A 12,709-nucleotide genomic window follows, 5' to 3' on the forward strand; every position below is an offset into this window, starting at 1 on the left:
CTTCTGGCCACCTCTCCTGGGCCCCATGTCAGACCAGGGGAGGTAACAGTTGCGGCTTCCTCACTATTACCACCACAGGGTGCTGCATCCTTGGCGCACCCCACCCTGCCTTGGTCAGTAGTGCCTTTATTAAATTCACCTTACTGTACTCCCTTTGGGGGAATCCTCTGTTTCCTATCGTTACCCAGACTGGACACACGCGCTGTCTCAAGTCCAAACTCTGCAGAGTGGAGAAGGTTGTCCGTTTATCGCTGTGGACTCTGAAACTCAGGAAGGGCAATCCCCAGGGAAGGCTGGCTCCAGGACTCTTGTCCTGGGGATGGATCTGGGGTGGGGTGGGTGGTGGAGGTGCAAATGCAGCACCCGTGGGTAGTGGGTAGTGCTCAGCCTGGGGAGGGGCCCTGACAAGTGAGGTGCCCCCCACTTCTGCTGGCTCCCAGCTGTGGGCTAGAACCCGTCTCCAGAAGTTAGTAACAGGCTGCCAGCCTGAGGCCAGAAGAGGAAATTAAAAAGGCAGCGGGGTGGGGCAGAAGTCTCCCTGGGAAGGACGCTGAGAGCCTCCCAGGAGAGAGCAAGGGCTGCAGGAAGAGGCTGTGACCCACACCCTCGAGGGCGGGCCCCATCCCCAGGGAACTGGCCAGACCTGGGGGGGTGAGGGAGAGGGCCACAGAAGGCCTCTGAAATTCAGTTCAACCACCTTTCCCTTCTCAGGCGCCAGGCATGAGCTTGGACTCAGTCGGCTGTGAAAGCTGACAGATGTGAGGGACCTGGGGTGGTCTGGGCATGGTGGCAGTGGCAGGTGGCCTCCCGGCCCCTCCCCAGCCTCTGTGATTTCTCTAATCTTCAGCCCTGGGATCATGTGTGATTCAGGCAGCACAGAGGCAGTGGCTGTGGTAGCTGGGACTCGAGGCCCACAGACCTCCATCTGCATCCCGGCTCAACCCCTCGTGTCCAGGGCGACGGTTAAATGGGCTGCTGTTTGCAAAAGGGCAGGCCTGGCTAGGACATAGTAGAAGTTTCATGATGCTAAAGCTTGCTGCCATTTTTTATTTTTTGAGCACTCACTGTGTTCCTGGAACTGTATATAGCGTGACAACCCAAATGAAGTGGATTACTGAATTATTCCCTTTTCCCAGATGGGGAAACTGAGGCAGGGAGCTGTTCGATAACCACCCCAGGTCATGCAGAGGAGGCACGATCAGACCCAGGGCCTTTATTCTAACAAATACTTTGTCTCATAGCAGAAGTTGGAGGCCATTTTGAACAAAATGCTTTTGTTATTGCCCAGCTTAGAGTGAGAGAGTATGTTTACTGAGCACCTACTATGTGCCGGGGTCTCTGTACAGAATACCTTGTTTAATCCTCACAGGAACATCATCATCCCCATTTTAAAGCTGCATAAACTGAGGTTCACAAGAGTTTATGCAATTTGCCCTAAGGTTACAAAACCAGGAAAGGGCATGGTCAGGACCTCTTGAACTTAGGTCTCACAGTCAGCAATGCCTCCAGCCCTGCCCAGAAAGGGGTCAGGCCCTCTAAAATCCCAAAGTGCTGAGAAACCTATGAGAAAGGGATTCCTAGGTCTCACCCAACATGGAGACCAAAGAAGCACTAACTGCAAGTCAGGAGTCCTGAGTCACCCGGACCGGACTCTGCCACCCATGTCCTGTGGGGGCCTCTTCAGGGCAGGGAGACCTCAAAGGTCACAGTGGTCAGGAAGCTTTCATCCCTGTCTAGCACCCATTCTAAGGAGTCCTCCAACATCTGCTTGCATTCCCCCAGTGATGGGGAGCTCACTTCCTTCAGAACCAGCTTGTTAGCTCTAACGACAGGATGTTAGGAGGCAGTGGAGAGGCTAGGAGCCAGAATGTGGAGTCACTGACCTGACATCGAATCCTTGACCACTCATGATGCTGGACAAGCTTCCTCACTTGTCAAATAGGGTGGATGATCATAGTGTCCCTGCCTCATTGGGTAACGGGAGCCTTGCAAGAGCCCTGTGGAGACAGTGCCTGGCACATGGTAGGGATTCTACAAACAGGAGCCAGTCTTAGAAGATAGGGACTGCCTAGTTCAGGGCCGGCCCACAGTAGATATTCATGAGTGTGAGCTATGGGGCCCTTCAGCTCGATGCACTTACCCCAGCTTCCCATCCAGGGGCTATTTAGGACCTCACTGGCCTCTGGGGCAGTGGCCTGGCCCCACCCCTGCTCGTGGGATCTCAGACCATCAACCCCTGTCAGCCCCACCCTGCAAATTCAGGAACCAGCCCCGCCCTCCCACCCTCCACCTGCAAATATTTCAATAGCACACAGGAGAAGTAATCAATCTCAGGAGGAAGGCAGGCAGGGAAACCGAGGCCAATCCGAAAAGCAGGAAGACGGGACTCGTGGGGGCTCCCCGGCCTGCCGTGCCTTCTCCCCACCCCATTCCTGCCACCTGCCCACTGATACCCAGATAGCCTCACGTGGCCCACCTGGAACCCTGCTAGGTTCCAGATCAACTCACTACTCCCGGCTGCCTCTCCACACAGTGCCGTGCTCACCGCTTTTATGCCTGGATCGGAATAATACAGCCCAGCGTGCAAGGCTCCCATAAGGATTATGGAAAGTATCAGCAGAGGGCCTCTAACAGGACCCAGCATAATACAGCTGGCATCCTATAAAGGGAGGCACCTTAGTAAAGCCAGTAAGAATAGGAGATCAGGAGTCACCAGGCTCAGGTCAAATTCCAATTCTGCCATTGGCTGGATGACCTCAGGCCTCAGTTTCCTTATCTGTGAAATGGAGATGATATACCACCTGTCAGGGCTGCTATGTGCAGATTTCATGAAAAAAGCATGCACAGCGCTCAGAATGGGAGCAGGAGCTCAGAACCACACAGTGTAAAAGCTTCATGCATGTCACTCTCTACCCCCTTCTGCTGCTGTATACTTTTGCTTAGAATTTATCACGGCCTGACTTTCACTATACACCTGCACGCTTATGTGTGTACTGTCCATCTCTAGGACAGCGCTGGGCAAACAGGAGGTGCTCAATCTATGTTGGGTGATCGATCACTCTGATTATATTAGTAACACACGCCAGCAGCTCATGCTCATCAGGTTTGGTTCCAGTGTCTTTAAGGCCCTCTGGCACCTGATCTCATTTGCTCTGTGTTCAAGGCCAGGGTGGGCAAACGTTTTCTGTGAAGGGTCAGAGAGCAAACACTTCAGGTTTTACAGCAGGACCGCCAGATAAAAACACAGGCTGCCCAGTGAAATCTAAACTTCAAATACATATGGAATTTCTTTTAGTCTAAGTATGTACCAGATACTGTGCAGGCTTATACTAAAAGATTCTCTGGTTTTTCTGAAATTCAAATTTCAGCAGGCGATCTGAATTTTTATTTGCTAAATCTGTCAAACCTATTTTCAGGCCACATACCGTCTATGTCCCATCCTCTCTCGTTTTCACACCCCTTTTTAGGATGTAAAAACCATTCTTGGCTTAAGGGCAGTGCACACACAGGCTGGATTTGGCCACAGGGACCCCTGGCATAAAGCACCCAGCACTGTGCCTGTGGCTCACATTAGGCCAAAATAAAAACCAGCCGAGCTGCCACCTGCTCCTCCAAGTCCTGCTGCCTCGGTGCTGGCTCAGAGCACAGCTCACCCCAGCTGGGGTCCTGGGTGGTTGGCGCCTGGCAGTGCAGCTGGGTGAGTAATGCTGAGCCAGCAGGAGCTAATGAGATGGAGGCCCCCTGCCTCTCCCGGCCGCGAGAAACTCACAGTGGAAAGGCCGGTTCATTTAGGGTGTCTGGACCGCCTTCAGGGTGACTTTTAAAAATAGCTCGCAGCATCTGGGCAAAGTGAGGAGGAGAGGGGAATGAGCAGAGGTCAGCTCTGCCTCCCGGGTGGGCCTCCTGGATGCTGAGGGCGAGATGCACATGCCCTAGCAGGCCAGCATGTCCAGCCCCGCCTCGGACCGCGGGCCCTCAGACCCAGCCGTGGGTGTGCCTTTGCCCACATATGCCTTCTGCCAAGGGTCCCTCCCGACATGCTGCAGCTAGCTAAGTGCAACTCAGGCTTCAGCCCAGGTGTCACCTCCTTCTGGGAGCCTTCCTGGACTCTCCATACCCAAGCAGGGATAAATGTACCTCTTCCATGTTCTGCCAACACCTGCCTTCCCAGCACTTCCCTTCACAAGAACCACAGCTGTCCCTCATTCACTTAACATTTATGGAGCACCTCCTAGGAGTTTGGTACAAGATGACGAGCAGATAGAATCCCTGCCCTTGTGGACATGGCAGTCTACAGAGACAGATACTAACCAAGTACAACAAATGGGTACATGACAACAAAAAAGTAGGCCAGTTCCCTGCAGCAAAAGAATTTAGTTCTTGGAGAATAACAAAGGAACTTGAGCTGATGAGGTAGGTCTAGCGGTCAGGGAGGGCTTCCTGGAGGAGGTGATGCTCAAGATCTAAGGTACAAACAGAACTGAACTCTCTGGTTTCTCCAACTCTAAACCAGAGGAGGAAAATGCTGCCCCTGCAATTGCCCCCGCCCCCCCCCAGCCACCCTAGAGCTCAAAGGAAGGAACAGATGGAAGGACAATGTGGCAGGGAAAGGCACGACATGGAAATAGCTGGCGGCTTTTTATTTTTTAATTTCTTATGGGGGAGGGGGCGCACAGGAGGTGAGTTGGGAAGGCCTGGAACAGGGCTGCGAGCTGTGACTGCTTCTACCATGGGGCCCTACCTTCCTTTCCTGCCACATCCTGTCCCCTCCCCGCCCCTTCCCACGCCCAGCTCGGTCACTTGTGCCATTCCTTCTGTAGGATTCCCACCCCTGCCTTTGCTTTGTGCTTTGTGCAGTCCCCTGCACCTGATATCCTCACCCACTCCGACCTCCATCTCCAGCTCTGGCAAAACCACTGCATCTTCTGGGACTCACTAAGGTGTCCTCTGCCCTCCTTCCCGAGCCACCCCCACCCCCCACCCCCTAGGCAAAGTTGATGGGACCTCCTCCTCCTCCCCTTCCAAGCTCCAATGGTCAGCTATGAGCACTGGGCTCTAGAGTCAAACTTCCAGAATTCAAACCCCAGCTCTTGCACAGAATCTTGGGCAAATCTTTCCCATCAGTAAAATGGGTATCTGTATTTGCCTCACAGGCATAAGATAATACATCAAAAGCATTTAACACAGTGGTAGCCGCACAGTAAGTGCTTTACACACTTATTTATGAGGTGTTCGCTGAGCCTGGCACCATGCTTGGGGCATTATTTTATTGAATCCTCAGGGTAATTAGGTGAGATGGGTGTGGGTGCATATTTTTACAGATGAGGAAACTGAGTCTTGGTGAGGTCAAATACTTGCCCAAGAGCACATGGCTTTTTTTGTTTGTTTGTTTTGTTTTTTTTTTTTTGCACATGGCTTTTTTTTTTTAAGTTTATTTTTTTATTTTATTTTTTAAAGATTTTATTTTATTTATTCATAGAGACAGAGAGAGAGAGAGAGAGTGAGGCAGAGACACAGGCAGAGGGAGAAGCAGGCACCACACAGAGAGCCTGATGTGGGACTCGATCCCGGGTCTCCAGGATCATGCCCTGGGCTGCAGGCGGCGCTAAACCGCTGCGCCACCGGGGCTGCCCGTGCACATGGCTTTTGAGTGGCAGAGTGTGGACTCGAACCCACGACCATCTGCCCTGCACTGAGCCTGGCACACAGTAGGTCCATTTATTCATTCAATACGTACTGGTGCATCCCACAAGCTACGTGGGTGCTTCACATCCATGAGCCCCAAAGATTCATAACAAGCATGCCATGTGGGTGCCATTGCTACTACTCTATTTTCCCAATGAGGCAGGTGAGCTAGGAGGGATGGAGACCATCTGGTTCGTGAAGAGGCTGGGATCTGAATCATCTCCAGCTTCGGAGTCCCAGGTGGCCAACTCCCTGCTCCTGAAGTCCTGGCCCTGCAGCACCAGCCAGGTCCACCTCTGCCCTGCCAAACCTTTTCACCACTGACCTCCCCAGGTGTGCCCAATACCACCCAGCTCCCCCTCCCCTCTGCACATAGGTCTCCAATGGAGAATCATGGTAGCAAGAGGGAAACCTTCAACCTGAAACACGTATTACTGAAACCAAAGAATCTGAAAAGGCTACATGCTGTCCAAATGCAGCTGCAGGACATTCTGGAAAGAGCAACACCATGGAGACGGCAAAAAGATCAGTGGTTGCCAGGGGTTGGGGGCAGAAAGGGATGAACAGCAGAGCGCAGAGGATTTTTAGGGCAGATAAAGAGATGTATAGGAAATCTCAGTACTTTCTGTTCAGTTTCATTGTGAACCTAAACGTGCTATAAAAAATAAAGTCTATTATTAAAAAAGAAGAAAGTAAAAAAGGAAATATCTTGTCTGTGCTCTGCTGCTACTGTAGGATGTCAGCAGGGATCCCAACGCTCCGGCACATAGGCAAAGGGCCTCCTTCCAGATGGGTTCCTCCCTGCCCTCAGCCCATCGCAGCCTGCACAGGGCTGGGGCCTTCTCAGAGAAGGGGTCTGAAGGCGTCTGGCACACAGCGAGAGCCCAGTAGCCGCTGGTGAACGGATCAAAGCTTCCTCTCCTGGACTCTTGCTCTCTCTCATACACGGTTCCAGAACAGCCCTGCCCCACCCTCCCACCCACACACTTCCACCCTGCCCTCCACATCCACACAGATGGATAATGAAAGCAGAGACACAGGACGGTCCTTCTGCAGCCCCATCTGTGCCTGTGGGAGAGAGGGGGGGGGGGGGGGGCGGGGACATAGGTGATGAAGCCATGGCACCTGGATCTTCAGAGTCCTAGTGCTAGCAAAGTCTTCCCTCTTAGCACCTGCCCTAAACATGGCTGTGGGCCTTACAAGGGAAGCAAAAGCCTGTTTCTCAGTGGGCTGCTGCTAGGACAGCCCCAGTTAACCCTTTTCTGGGATGCTATAAATAGGCACCACGCATCGTTCCCTCAGAGTATAGGGACTGGCCAACCTGCCCTGACCTGGAAGCAGGGCGTTCTGGGCGCTGAGATTGGGTTTCCCTCACACAGGTGCCCTGCACAGGTGCTCAGACACCCCCTGACGAGAAGGTCACGCAAGGGCCTGGTTCTGGGGCATTCACCTGGGGGCATTTTGGCAAAAAGGTCCCCCCAGCTACACCTCCCGCACACAGCCACTCAGGGAGATGATGGAACTGTGAAGACAGTCAATCCCCCGCCCCTCCATTCCCGGAGAAAACAGCCTGCGTGTCTCACATTCCCAGCCCACGCCCTGGAGACCGGCCAGCCCTCTCCTGGGTGCTCTGCTGCTGTGTGAGGCGGCTCCCCTGGCAACACGCCCCACTTCCTCAGACCCACGGGCCTTGTGGATCAGGAAGGCACGCACAGACGCTGGAGCGGCCTCAATTCTCTCTGGGGGTCTGGGCAGCTACAGGAGATAAGAACACGAATTCCAGATGGTTGCTTCAAACAGCACAGGGTGAGCCAGAAAACACATTAGCCACCTCTAGCCTACACTGGGAGGAAAAGCAGCCAAGCATCACATCCAAGGGCTGGGTGAGTACCCTGGCTCTGCTCCCTCACCAGCTGTGTGGCCTTGGGTAAGTCACTTCACTTCCTTCGTGCTTCAATTTACTCCCCTCTATAAAAAGGGATAATAAATAGGACCTACCCCTCTGAGCTGTTTTAAGACTGAAATATGTTCATGGATGTAGAGCACTTAGCACAATGTCTAGGACACAACAGAACTTTCTGGAAAATGCTCTGTGCCTAAAATGTCCAAAACGGGATCCCTAGCCACATGCGGCTACTTGAAACTTGGGACAACTGAGCAACAGGATTTTTTTATTTGAGTTTTACTTCCTTTAAATATAAACATGTAACACTAGTGGCTCCAATTGGATGGTGCAGGTCTGGAACACAGTAGGTGCCCGGTAAATGCTAATTATGATTGTTGTTAGGGGTGGTTGTTTTTGGAGGGCTCACTGGGTTACAAACTAGGGAGCATTTCATTTCTGAGCAAGCCGAGATCGGGGAAACTGTATTCATCTTCAAATTCCAGCATCTTGCTGAGCGGTTCTGAACCGCATTTGGGTTTTGGGGTTGTGGACCTCAGAGACGTACTGAGGATACTCTCTCCCTACAACAAGTACAAAGTGTCTGCATAACTTCAGGGTTGCCCAGGCCCCTAGATCCCACAGACACCTAGCACCCAGGAGGTCACTTCCGCACCGCGGGGCTGAGCTCCAGATGCTGGGGCCCTCACCCTGCCCAGGCAGGCATCTGTGTCTTGTCTGCCTAGTTCGTTCCCATGTCCCTGCCTGGTCATGTCACCTGGACTTCCTCTGGGTCCCCTCCCTCCCTCTCACTGGGCTGACCCCCACAGCATCCCTCCAGCTTGACAGATCTAAGCGATGAGTCCCAGAGTGATTGGCGCAAAAGCCATATGTGACTGGGGCGGAGGTCCAATGAAACCTAATCCTGAATCTTCCAGGAGAACCACAGCAGGGGGGTTGGGGGGGGAAGGCGAAGCTCTCTGTCTGCTGATGCCAAGCTGGCAGGTTGTAACCTGAGAGCTGGGCAACATTCTCCCTCCCCAGAGAGACCAACAAAGCAGAAAGCTAGCACAGAGAAAATCAGTGCAGAGACCAGAAAACACAGAGGGTCCTGATGACATCATTGGAACCCCTGGATAGAGCTATACCTGAAGCTGGCCTCACTCCAAACTTCCCAAACCCCTGAAACCATAACGTCGATTTCTTAAGGCTCTCTTTCCCTCTTGGCTTGATCTTCATATATTTATTCATTGTTTGAGCTGGTTTGGTTAGCAAGTTATCATCCAAATTGAAATGGGTGGAGCCGGCTAAAATACCGCGCCGTGCTACGTCTCAGTTGTGTGACCTTGGTCCAGTTTCTTAACCTCTCTGAGCTTCAGTTTCTCTCATCAGTAAAGAAGAGTCTCTATTTGTACCTACTCTATAGGAAGCTCGCTTTGAGCACTAAATGAGATCAAACAAAGCAAGTTAGAGCAGCATTTAATAAATGGTGGTTGTAAAGATGTCTAGTTCTCAAAAAGAAGGAAACAAATGCATGATAGTTGCTATAATTCTAATTAAATGTAATTTACTAAATAATAAAAATTAAATAATAAAAATTAAAAATAATAAAAATTAAAAATTAAAGAAGAATCCAGTCAAGGTCCCAGGTATCATCAAGTCTCAAGTCTTGAGGCTTCCGTTCTCTGATTTTTAAGTAGGAGACTCACTGCCAAAGGAACGGTTATTGTCCTTTACAAAACTGAGTTCTTTCAAGTTTGTCCAATGAAAAAGCACAAGAATCTATTTATTTCTTGTCTTCCTCTACTACTCAAGGAAAAGTACACTGCCTCCCCCTGGCCTTCAGCACTTAGCTGCTCATCCAGGGCCTCGCGGTGGCTAAGTGACAAGACCCGCAAGCTCACAAGGGCGTCAGAATTTCTTCAGCTGAGGGATTATTGCCACGACGTCAATGAATAAGCAGACCCAGAGGGAAGATCCAACTGCCCACCTCAGGATGTTGAGGCAGCCAGGCAAGACTCAGCCTTCCCCACCCCCGCTCAAGGGCTCGTTCCTTTGGACCCCAAGAAATACCCTCTTCCCAGTCTGCGGCACTGCTCCTGTGGCAGCAGCACCCCCAGCCTGGGGCTTACCCAAAGAGAGCAAGATCCTACACTGAGAACATCTACAAGTTCATGTGACTGACCAGACAGGGCAGCACAATGTCCTTCTGCGACTGATTTCTATCTTGCTCTTAAATGGGTAAGCCAAGCACTCTGCCTGGTCCCTTCATAAATACTGGTGAATACCTGGCAGTGATAGCATCGCAGCAGTGCTGCGCGGTACAGGATACCCTCGCCACCTGATGCACGAGGACACCAAAGCTGGAAAGGTCCAAGCATCCACTAAATGGCAGGACTCAAACTTGGAACACAAGGCTGTCCGATTCCAAAGCCTGGACCTTTTGCCAACTCCACGTGCTCAGAGGAGCTCATCACCATATGTGATAGGTCATTGGTTTCAGCTCCGGAGTGATGCGGAACCCGGTTCCAGAGCCAGAATCCAAGCTGTACCACTGACACTGTCGGTGACCTTTGGTGACTTATTTGCCATCTCCGTGTGTCACTATCCTTACCTTTAAGGGACAGTGTTTTATCCACTTTGTGTGGCTTCATGACAATTAAATGAGGCCATCACCATAAGATGCTCAGTAAATACTGTTTAAGAAATAAAAAAATCTTTATCCTGTTAGAATGCCTTTAGTTGAGCCTTTGCTTTTCCTGACCAGAACGAAGATTCCCAGATGGTCTTATCAGTGACCGAGTTTTAATAGGTCTTAAATACAGACTTGGCAAATTCCTTGTTGAGAAAATGCGAGAGACCTGGCTCTCGGGGAGGGATGCTGGCCAAATCTGATGGTTTGAGGTTCTTAGAATCCCGGAGCTGTCCAACTGCGTCCACTTGGAAAGCAGAATGGCATAGGCAGAAGGAAACTGCGGGCGGCCACAGGTGGTTAGGGGCAGCGCTGGGACAAGGACTTTGGTGTCCTCACTTCCCATCCTGGGGTCTGCAGCCAGCAAGTGGGGTGCACAAATGCCATTTCCTACCTGCCGACCAGCAACAAATGCTACACTACCATTTCCCGGAGCCCTTCAAGAGGTTACTGCAGGGAAGACCCAGCCAGACTGCACAGGAGACATAACCCAGCCGGAAAGCTAGGCCCCACCTGCCACCCTCCTCACATCAAACCAGGGTGCTAAAGCCCACCAGGCCCTGTGCTAGCAAAAGCTCCTGGAAGCCGCATTGCCAGAGACCTGAAAAAAGCATCAAAACACACCGCACGGATGTGGCTGCATTATTCACGAGGAGAATTTCTGCCAGCTTAAGCCTGAAAACACGACACACGTGAACTGATCTGAGTCAACCCTATAAGCATCAGAGAACCCCAAAATATCCACACCCAGTATTCCTGCATCTACTTGACTGGCAAGTATTTCTGGAACCCCTATTTGGCCAGTGGGGGAGTGGGGCAGAGTAAGGCGCTGTGGTTTCTAGCCTAAGAATTGAAAGCTCAGAAGAGAACAGCGAAGTTTCTTCTCTTGCCTAAAGACTCTGTGCCCCCGATTTGTGCCCTGCATTTATTGCTCGGCTGTGGCCAGAGCAGTCCGCAACGTGGATGAATTCATGCTTCTCCCCTTGTTCAAAATTCTCCCACGGGTCCCGTCTCATTTCCGGGGGGGCCACAAGACCCTGCAGGAATGGCCTCCTGCTCCCTCTCTGACCTGTCTCCTCCTCCCTTCTGTTCACTCCACTCCAGGCTCCTTGACCTCTTTGCTATTCATCGTTCCTGACTCAGGGCCTTTGCCTATGCTGTTCCCTCTGGCAGGAACACCTTTCCTGCAGAGGTCAGCAGGGTTCCCTCCTTCCCTTTAGGTCTCTGCTCAAATGTCATAGTATCAGAGGCCATGCCTGACCACCTCCTCTGGAAAGCACTGCCCATTCCGCTCCACTCACTTTCTTTTTCTTTTCGTTCTTTTCTTTTAAGATTTCTATTTATTTATTCAGGAGAGACACACAGAGAGAGGCAGAGACATAGGCAGGGGCAGAAGCAGGCTCCCTGCGGGAAGCCTGATACAGGACTTGATCCCAGAACCCGCAATCACGATCTGAGCCAAAGGCAGATGCTCAAACACTGAGCTACCCAGATACTCTCCACCCACTTTCTAGCTTTATTTTCCTCACAGCATTTGTGACTTCTAACACAGGCATACTTTGCTTTCTTGTACTTTGCAGACACTACTTTTGTTTTTCTTTTCTTTTTTTTCTTTTTACAGATTGAAGGTTTGTGGCCATCTTGCATCAAGCAAGTCTGTATCAGCACCATTTTCCCAATAGCATTTGCTCACTTCCTGACTCTGTGTCACACTTTGGTAATTCTAACAATATTGCAAAACTTCTCATTATTATTATGTTTGTCATAGTGATCTGTGATCAGTGATTATGAAAACTCATGATGGTCAGCATTTTTTAGCAGTAAAATGGTTTTTTTTGGAAGCCTTCACCTCCCACTCCCCTTAAAACATGTATACAATATGTACAATAAAATAAAAATAAAATTAATTGTAATATGTGACATAACACAGTATTTCTAGATTAAGATGATTATATTAAAAATATAATAATTATATTATTTTTTTAGACATAATTCTTTCACACACTTAATAGACTACACTATAGTGTAAACACAACTTTTACATGCACTGGGAAACCAAAAAATTCCTTCGATTTGACTTATCACAATATTTGCTTTCTTCTGGTGGCTTGGAACTGAACCCACGATATCTCCAAGGGGTGCCTGCATATATTTATTGTTTATCTATCTGTCCCCCAACTAGATCCTATGCTTCATGAGAGCATGTGAGCAGGGATGTCGCTTTGCACCTTTTCTACAGTTCCTAGAGCTGTACCTGGTACATAGTTGATGTTCAATAAATATTCCTGGAAGAAAGGAGGCAGCAAAAAACGTCAGGAATGGAAGGAGGGAGAGGAGGTGGGATAGAGAGGAAGGAAAGAAGAAAGGAAGGAAAGGAAGGAAGGAGGCAGGAAAGAAAGGAGGAAGCTTTCTTCTAAAAGTGGCAAAAAGCTCCATCTTGGACCTGTTAC

The 12,709-nt window shown here is 50.5% G+C and overlaps 1 protein-coding gene and 1 long non-coding RNA gene across 2 annotated transcripts in view; one reads left to right on the forward strand and one right to left on the reverse strand.

Moving 5' to 3' along the window:
• The window catches only part of LOC140594281 (small G protein signaling modulator 1-like), a 49,612-nt gene that overhangs the window by 31,091 nt on the left and 5,812 nt on the right, over positions 1-12,709 (reverse strand). The window lies entirely within an intron of this gene.
• On the forward strand, positions 6,789-12,233 carry LOC140594284 (uncharacterized). The gene is made up of 2 exons (XR_011995033.1): positions 6,789-7,612; positions 9,383-12,233. It is a non-coding gene; the product is annotated as an uncharacterized lncRNA (long non-coding RNA).

The sequence above is a fragment of the Vulpes vulpes genome, chromosome 10 (genome assembly GCF_048418805.1).
Source record: "Vulpes vulpes isolate BD-2025 chromosome 10, VulVul3, whole genome shotgun sequence".
NCBI classification, from domain to species: domain Eukaryota; kingdom Metazoa; phylum Chordata; class Mammalia; order Carnivora; family Canidae; genus Vulpes; species Vulpes vulpes.